This window comes from Antechinus flavipes, chromosome 3 (genome assembly GCF_016432865.1).
Source record: "Antechinus flavipes isolate AdamAnt ecotype Samford, QLD, Australia chromosome 3, AdamAnt_v2, whole genome shotgun sequence".
Lineage (NCBI taxonomy): Eukaryota > Metazoa > Chordata > Mammalia > Dasyuromorphia > Dasyuridae > Antechinus > Antechinus flavipes.
Genome location: NC_067400.1, coordinates 556,910,908 through 556,920,787, shown reverse-complemented (window position 1 = coordinate 556,920,787; position 9,880 = coordinate 556,910,908).

The window sequence follows — 9,880 nt, the reverse complement described above, 5'->3', positions numbered from 1 at the left end:
GTATGCCAGATTCACAAAGTAAACTTTGTAACTTTGTGAATCTGGCATACTTGTAAGAACCATTGGAGATAATGCTGCCACAGAAATAATGACTAGACATTTGGCTAAGGAAAATGCCAATGAGATTTGCAAAAGGATTATATGTGGACTAGACAAAAATGCTCCTTTAGAGGAAATCATAAGACGCTGTGCCACAGTGGGCATAAATGCTTATTATGCCCAAACTATGATGAACATGGAAAGACAGGGTCCTTCTTGGCAGAGGAATTCTAGAGAAACTCGTCAATGTTTTCAGTGAGGAAAAGTTGGACATTTGAGAGCTCACTGTAGATATGGAGATAGAGTGAGAAGACGGGGTGAGAGAAAACCCAAAACCCCATGTCCAAAAATGTAACCGAGGCTTTCACTGGGCCTCTAAATGTATATTGACCCAGAGGAATGAGAGGCAGGACCCAGCTCCAAAGTATCACTCAAAGGACAGGTGGGGCATGATAGCAGCTGAGGTTACACACAGAGAGACTTTAGAAATTCAGGACTTTGATGTCATCAACCAACAGAAAAGCAATCAGGATTACAGTTGGGAAGAATACAGGCCTTTTAAGACAACAAGGAAGTATCCAGTGCAAACAGCTCCAATGTAGTTATCAGATGATGAGGAGAAATCCCAAATTTGGTAAATAGAAGGGAATTAGGTTAACTGCCTGGGGAAGAGGATCTGCTTATATTTCCACAGATGGAGAAAGAATCAGATGGCTGACATTGAGACTGTTAAAAGGACTTTTAAAATCTTTAGGAATCATTGGATTTCCTAAGACAAGATGAGACTGTTTCAGTTCTTGAAAAAACAGCAAGAATCATTGGATTCCTTGAGATGAAAAATTGTTGATGAGACTTTTGCAGTACTTCAGGGCTTACAGGAACTATTGGATTCCTGGCACATGAACTAATGGACAATGGAATCCTTTTGGACTATTTCTAGGACTTATGGACATGTGTAAATTTTCAGGATGATTCATGTTATTTGTTACATTACTACTAGCCTGTGTTATATTGCTATGTGCTTATGTAAAAATTATGTATAATGCCTCCCATATTGATGGATTTATGTATACCATGTATATCTGTTTCAAAGTTCTGGCCCATATTGATGGATTTATATGTACCTGTTTCAAGTGAGCCCCTTCAGAAACCCGCTAATCTGATTTGACTTCCTATTTCCTTTGCTGTTTTCATCTCCCTTCCTGAGGTGTCAGGAAAGGTGTGATCACCTTTTTTGGGGGTTCTCACCTCCTTGAGAAATCAGGGAGGTCATTGACCATCCTATGTTCTAAAACAAAAGAAAGGGGGAGATGTTGGAATCTTTACAAACTGCTAACTAATTAGAGTTGATCTGATCTTACAAGAAGATGTTTTGGGCCAGAACCTGAAACAAGGTACTAAGTAGAACTAATTAGTACAATGCTTGTGTTTATACCTTTACTCATCGGAGTTCACAAGTATGCCAGATTCACAAAGTAAACTTTGTAACTTTGTGAATTCACACCTCCCTTGAAGCTCTTAGGGCCAGAGAGCACTATGGGAGAAAACTCATAATCCCTCTCTCTCGTATCCCACAATTCCTCCCTCTTGTATAAAAGAAACAGACAGAGGTTCTCGGTTGGATTTCAGAGGAATTATGCCAGAAGCCCTCTCTCTGAGGCAAGGCAAGAAATAATATTTTCCACTTGGCTGGCTGGTGGCGGAAGAAGAGTTTTCAGAGGAAGAAGCTACGAGTCTAGATTTCACCAGAATTACATGACGAGTGGAGCTGGCTGGAGGCTGAAGAAAGCAGAGGCAGAGGCTGAAGGACAGAACCTTTGAATTTGGAGACATTCAGAGGGCTCTAAGCTAACCGGGCTATATTGGAGATAATAAAAGATCTGAACTTTTATCACCTGGCTGCATTTGGGAATAAGATCACCACATATATACATATTTACATGTGTACAATATTTACATATTGTAAAATCTCTCATCTTAGAAAATAATTTCCTTGAGTTCAGGAATTCCTTTTGCCTTTATTTTTATATTTAACATCTAACAATGTACTTGGTATATAGTAATTGATTAATAAATGTTTGTTGGCAATTCCTTTTCCACACAATAGCCTTTCAATATCTGCCTTCTCTCTTCTAATATAAACATCCCTGTTCTTTTGATAAGTTCTCAAACAATGTGACTTCCACTCCTGGTCTGGTAAAGTAAAAAAAAAAAAAAAAGGTTTGGCCTCAGAAGGCACACGTTTGAATCCTGACTCTGCCATTCACTACTAAATGCATTAATCAATCAGTCTTGCATTTAGTCACAGCTACTTAGCTGTGACTAGTTAGTCCACATTTCAAAACCCACTGAACTCTCCATCCTCTAGATGTCTAAATTCCCCAAGTCTATCATTCACATTGATGGGCCTCTGGCCAGAAGCATTCTTTTTTTTTTAATTTAATTTTATTTAATAATAACTTTGTATTGACAGAATCCATGCCAGGATAATTTTTACACAGCATTATCCCTTGCAATCACTTATGTTTCATTTTTTCCCCTCCCTCCCTCCTCCTCCCCCCCCCCAGATGGCAAGCAGTCCTATATATGTTAAATATGTTGCAGTATATCCTAGATACAATACATATTTGCAGAACCGAACAGTTCTCCCGCTGCACAGGGAGAATTGGATTCAGAAGGTAAAAATAACTCAGGAAGAAAATCAAAAATCAAATAGTTCACATTCATTTCCCAGTATTCCTTCTTTGAGTGGAGCTGGCTGGAGGCTGAAGAAAGCAGAGGCAGAGGCTGAAGGACAGAACCTTTGAATTTGGAGACATTCAGAGGGCTCTAAGCTAACCGGGCTATATTGGAGATAATAAAAGATCTGAACTTTTATCACCTGGCTGCATTTGGGAATAAGATCACCACATATATACATATTTACATGTGTACAATATTTACATATTGTAAAATCTCTCATCTTAGAAAATAATTTCCTTGAGTTCAGGAATTCCTTTTGCCTTTATTTTTATATTTAACATCTAACAATGTACTTGGTATATAGTAATTGATTAATAAATGTTTGTTGGCAATTCCTTTTCCACACAATAGCCTTTCAATATCTGCCTTCTCTCTTCTAATATAAACATCCCTGTTCTTTTGATAAGTTCTCAAACAATGTGACTTCCACTCCTGGTCTGGTAAAGTAAAAAAAAAAAAAAAAGGTTTGGCCTCAGAAGGCACACGTTTGAATCCTGACTCTGCCATTCACTACTAAATGCATTAATCAATCAGTCTTGCATTTAGTCACAGCTACTTAGCTGTGACTAGTTAGTCCACATTTCAAAACCCACTGAACTCTCCATCCTCTAGATGTCTAAATTCCCCAAGTCTATCATTCACATTGATGGGCCTCTGGCCAGAAGCATTCTTTTTTTTTTAATTTAATTTTATTTAATAATAACTTTGTATTGACAGAATCCATGCCAGGATAATTTTTACACAGCATTATCCCTTGCAATCACTTATGTTTCATTTTTTCCCCTCCCTCCCTCCTCCTCCCCCCCCCCAGATGGCAAGCAGTCCTATATATGTTAAATATGTTGCAGTATATCCTAGATACAATACATATTTGCAGAACCGAACAGTTCTCCCGCTGCACAGGGAGAATTGGATTCAGAAGGTAAAAATAACTCAGGAAGAAAATCAAAAATCAAATAGTTCACATTCATTTCCCAGTATTCCTTCTTTGGGTGTAGCTGTTTCTGTCCATCATTTATCCAATGAAACTCAGTTAAGTCTCTTTGTCAGAGAAATCCACTTCCATCAGAATACATCCTCATACAATATCGTTGTCGAAGTGTATAATGATCTCCTGGTTCTGCTCATCTCACTTAGCATCAGTTCATGTAAGTCTCTCCAAGTCTCTCTGTATTCATCCTGCTGGTCATTCCTTACAGAGCAATAATATTCCATAACATTCATATACCACAATTTACCCAGCCATTCTCCAATTGATGGGCATCCATTCATTTTCCAGTTTCTAGCCACTACAAACAGGGCTGCTACAAACATTTTGGCACATACAGGTCCCTTTCCCTTCTTTAGTATCTCTTTGGGGTATAAGCCCAATAGAAACACTGCTGGATCAAAGGTATGCACAGTTTGATAACTTTTTGGGCATAATTCCAGATTGCTCTCCAGAATGGCTGGATTCGCAGAAGCATCCTTTTGAATAGCCTGTCAGCACAGGTCTTTTACATAAAAACTCCAGTTTAAAAACAGTACACAGTTTAGCTATAATGTGACTACTCCACTGCTACTTCCAAGTGGTTAGGCTAAGGTTATACCCTAAGAATACTGTGCTAGGGATTTTTGGTATTTTTGTGCTTCTGTGATCCTCATCTCACCATTACTTTGTAAGCATATCAGTCTTCTTCAAAATACAGATAAATAATAAATCTATATTCTAATATTTTCTTAGAATACACATGTGTAATTTTTCTTAGCAACCTAAGGAAATAATTATTCTGCCCCAAGTGAATAGTCATATCCTTAGCTTTGGAGATGTGAGAAGAAAACTCATCCTAAAGAATATAAACAATGTAGCAAAGAAGAAGGAAAAGAGGAAGGGAAAGCTCCACACTTAAAAACAATTTCCTATTGATGCCAATTACACACCAAGAACATGCCGATTACAGCCAACATTTAACAGCTAAATCCAAAACACACCAATTCCAAAAACACAAACCAATTCCACACCAAAAACTTTAGTGTAGAAGCATCAAACCATCAAATCCATCAACACCCAGATCACATACCTACAACCTGCCAAGGATGCGCAGATTACATGCCAAAACTTTCCCAGTAATGCCATCAATATACCAATTCCATACCAAGAACACACCAATTCTGCACATTTTACAGAGGGGAGACAATGACACATTAATTCCACACCAGCACTAGCATCAAAGCCAAACACTTTCCAATTATATGCCAATTACACACCAACATTTGACAGTAAGAACCAACAACACATCAATTAAATGTCAACAACAGATTCTACACCATCACATTAATGTCAGCCATCCCCATACCAATTACACACCAGCTCTTTATTGTTGAAACCAACAACACATCAATTATATGCCAATATACCAATATATTACAGTAGAGTACAACCACATGCTGATTACATGCCAACAACACACCAATTACACACCAACATTTAACTGTAGAGCCAACAACAATTGCATAACATCAGCCAATTACATACCAAAAACATACCAATGAGACACCAACAGCATGCCAATCACACACATGCACTTTTTTTTTTCCTGAAGCAATTGAGGTTAAGTGATTTGTCCAGAGTCACCCAGCTAGGAAGTGTTAAGTATCTGAGACCAGATTTGAAGTTGGGTCCTCCTGATTTCAGGGCTGGTGCTCTATCCACTGCGCCACCTAGCTGCCCCTCACTGTGGACACTTAATCATTGAAGCCAACATTTTACTCTCAGTTAACATCAATTACATGCCAACAATGCCCTGATTGCATACCAACACTTTATTGTCAAAACCAGTGGTGCGAGAGTGACACACCAATTATCCACCAACTTCATGCTAATTACCTGGCAACACATTACCATGAAATGCAGTAGCATGCCAATAACATAGCAATCAAAGCCAACAATATATAAATTGCACTTTAGCATTTAATGATCAAAGTCAGATGGCACACCAATTACATGCCAATGCCACATTAATTACACACAAACACACTAAATACATCTTAATATAGTCAAAGCCAACAACAGTCAACTACACACCAATTATATGCTGATATTTACAATCAATACTAGTAATATGCCAATTATATGCCAATGACATAGCTAATATTGTAGGTGCCAAATACACACAAGACCCAAACTTATTATCAAATGCCAAAGACATGACAACTACACACTAATACCATCAAAGTGAACAATACACCTATTACACGCGAACAAGTAAGTTACATGAATTCATCATTAAGGCTAACAATACACCAATCACATGCCAACATTTTATTATCAAAGCCATTGACTCTCCAATTACACATCAACACTTTGTCATTGAAATCGACACACCAAAAACATGCCAACACTACAGTCAGTGACATGTCAATTATTTGCCAAATTCTTGCCAATGATATACTCATACATTGCTATCAATTTCAATGCTAATCACATGCCAACAGTGCACCAATATTTTATAGTTAAAGCCAACATGCCAATTACATATTAACTACAATAGCCACATGTCACAATTTTACCACTGAAGCCAACATTGCACCAATTACACACTGACAAGCCAATATTTTACCATCAAAGCTAATGACACACTAATTGTTTGCTATCTACATGTCAACTATATGCTAATATTTTCTCTTTTAAAATATTTTCTAATTATATGCTAACATATGCTAAAATGTCAATTACATGCAAATAATACACTAGATTACATGCTAATACAGTAAAAAAAAAAAAAGGAGGCAACGTGACAACTAAATGTGAATTACATACTACAGTTTACAATTACCCACTTTGGCAATGGATGCTAGCAACATGACAATCACATTGCCAACAATCAAGAAATATCTTGATATAGGTGGCATTTGAGCTGATCTTTTAAGGAACTTAGTGATTTCTATAAATAATTAACTCAAAACTGAATTCTTGAAATACTTTATGCAAGATGGGTCCTAAACCACAAACATTAAAGCAATAGGGAGTTTTGGGAGGGCAAAGGGTGAATTACAATGCTTAGTTATCTGCATCTTCCAGATTTTCCTTCTATGGGTACGGTCAAAAGATTTGAATCAGTTGGTTCCATGTGGTATTTAGAAACAATTTGGTGATGAAGAGAGCAGAAAATATTTCTGTATAAAGGGAAAGACATGTTAATTATTAAATGATATAAAATATGTAGCTGCCATGTGCAGCTCTTTGTAGTAGCAAGAAACTGGAAACTGAATGGATGCCCATCAATTGGGAAATGGTTGAATAAATTATGGTATATGAATGTTGTGGAATATTATTGTTCTGTAAGAAATGACCAGCAGGATGATTTCAGAGAGGCCTAGAGAGATTTACATGAACTGATGCTAAATGAAATGAACAGAACCAGGAGATCATTACACATGGCAACAAGAAGACAATATGACGATCAATTCTGATGGACATGGCTCTCTTCATCAATGAGATGATTCAAACAAGTTCCACTTGTTCAGTGATGAAGAGAGCCATTTACACCCAGAGAGAGGACTGTGAGAACTGAGTGTGGAACACAATATAGCATTCTTATTCTCTCTCTTGTTATTTGCCTACATTGTGTTTTCTTTCTCAGTTTTTCTTTTTCTTCCTTCTTGATCTGATTTTTCTTATGCAACAAGATAACTACATAAATATGTATACATATATTGATCCAACATGTATTTCAACATATTTAACATGTATTGGACTACCTGCCAACTAGGGGAGGAGGTGGGGAGAAGGAGGGGAAAATTTAGAACTCAAGGTTTTGCAAGGGTCAATGTTGGAAAAATTACTCATGCATATGCTTTGTAAATAAAAAGCTTTAATTTAAAAAAAATGTAGCTGCCAAAGATGATGACTGATAGCTAAAGAGTAACAAAAGAACCTGATTTTAATATACACTATTAATATATATGAATAAAGAAACAACTTTCCTTTAAGATTTGAACAAAAAAATCTATGGTCTTTAATAGAAAGACTTAACTAAGTGGGCTAAGTGCTTTACAAATATCATCTCATTCTGTCTTTATAACAACTTAAGGTACTTGGGCAGTAGGTGTCATTATTATCCTCATTTTTGCTCCACATTAAAAAAAAATTCCATCTTATGCCTTTGTCCATTATATCAATTGACTCAAGGATTGGGGTGGAGATACCAAACTAGCAGAATAAATTCATTGAGCATTTCCACTGTGCTAAACGATAATAAAAACATAAAGACTTGAACACTAGTTTGTAGAGTTAGTATGTTATTCTATAGGTAATATAGAAAAATATTTGGGGAACAAACCTTCCATTTTAAGGAAAGTACTCAGACAAACTATCTCTACAAGTTCTTCAAGTTTTATTCCTGACCTACTAGACTTTCTTTAGATGCCAGAAAGTTTACTCTACCACTGGACTTCTTATACTGGAAGGACACTCTGCACAGAGATGTGATGGAGTTTATGAGTGTATAGCCTTCTGTCCCTATGTCAGTTCCTAGGAAAGATACTAATCCATCTCACAATGGAAAGAAGGCAGCTTCTGTTTCCCTAATGATACCAAATTATATATTTGACACAAATAATGAATAGAACTGATAGAGTGATCATCATAAATAATGTTCATAGAATTTAGATTTGGATTCAGGAGGGATTTTAGAAATTATCTAATATAAAACTCAATTTTATTAAGAATCACAGAGAAGGGTCAAAGAGTCTTATCCTAAGGGGCACATTTATCAAACTGGAGTCATTATGGAGTGTGCTCTTGTAGAAAGAACACTGTTTATAAAGTTAAAAGACCTATATTCAAAGTAATAAAATGACTAATTATCTAGAACTTTTTATACATCAAAATATTTTATTTAATTTGATTGTTACAACTCTGAGAAGTGCTATTATTATCATCCCCATTTTGCAGATGAGAAAATGATGGCAGAGGTAAAAGGTAAAACCATGCAGCAAGTGTGAGGTCAGAACTTGGGTCTTCCTAACTCTGAACTTAGCACTCAATTCATTACTAGTAGCCAATATTTATGTAGTATCTATTATGTGCCAGTTACTGGACTAAATGCTTTACAAATATAACATTTTATCTTTATAACAACTTTGGGTACTTGGAAGGTAGATGCCATTATTATCTCATTTTTACAGATGAGAAAACTGAGACAAATGAGTGAATTGCATAAGGACAAACAGCAAATAAGTGTCTGAAGCCAGATTTGGACTCGTGTTCCTAACTTCAGGTCCTCTTATCTACTTTGCCATGCAAATGTCCTAGGATATCTAAGATACCCTGATCAGATAAGGATAAATATGTGTATGTATATATAAGTATATATAGACATAAATATATAGATATGTATTTATCTATATACACATATACTTATATATATATATGAAAACACATTTACAAAGGCATATATATACATATACTTACGCATGTATATGCATGTGCATATATATATATATACACACATATATGTATATAATATGTATATTCTTACAAATATACATGAATATATATGATTGATAGTTAAAGAGTAACAAAAGAACCTGATTTTAAAATACACTACTAATATATATGCATAAAGAAACAACTTTCCTTTAAGATTTGAACAAAAATATCTATGGTATTTAATAGACTCAACTAAGTTTATGTATATATATATATGTATATACATGTATAGGCACTCATATGAAATTTCACACATACACACACATCTTTTTATACATATACATGTCCATATGTATAAGTTAAATAATCACAAAATTTGTTAAATGAATTACACCACCTGAGACCACTGCCAGAAAAGTGCTTTATAAGCTATATAGTACCATACAATATGAGTTCATTCAAAAACTTTGTTTTATACAAAAAAGTCAGAGCAGTTAAATAACTAACCCTAGAGTCTCAAGAAGTTAGTTATTATTTTAATATTCTGAATTTAAGGGCAATACTCTTTCCATCACAACTTCTCCCAATTTAGGGAGGCCCTACCAGAATCTCTTGGTAATTACACATCAGACCTGGTGAGGCCTCAGCTAAGTGCTCCTGGGACCTCACAGTGACTAGGCTGTCCCC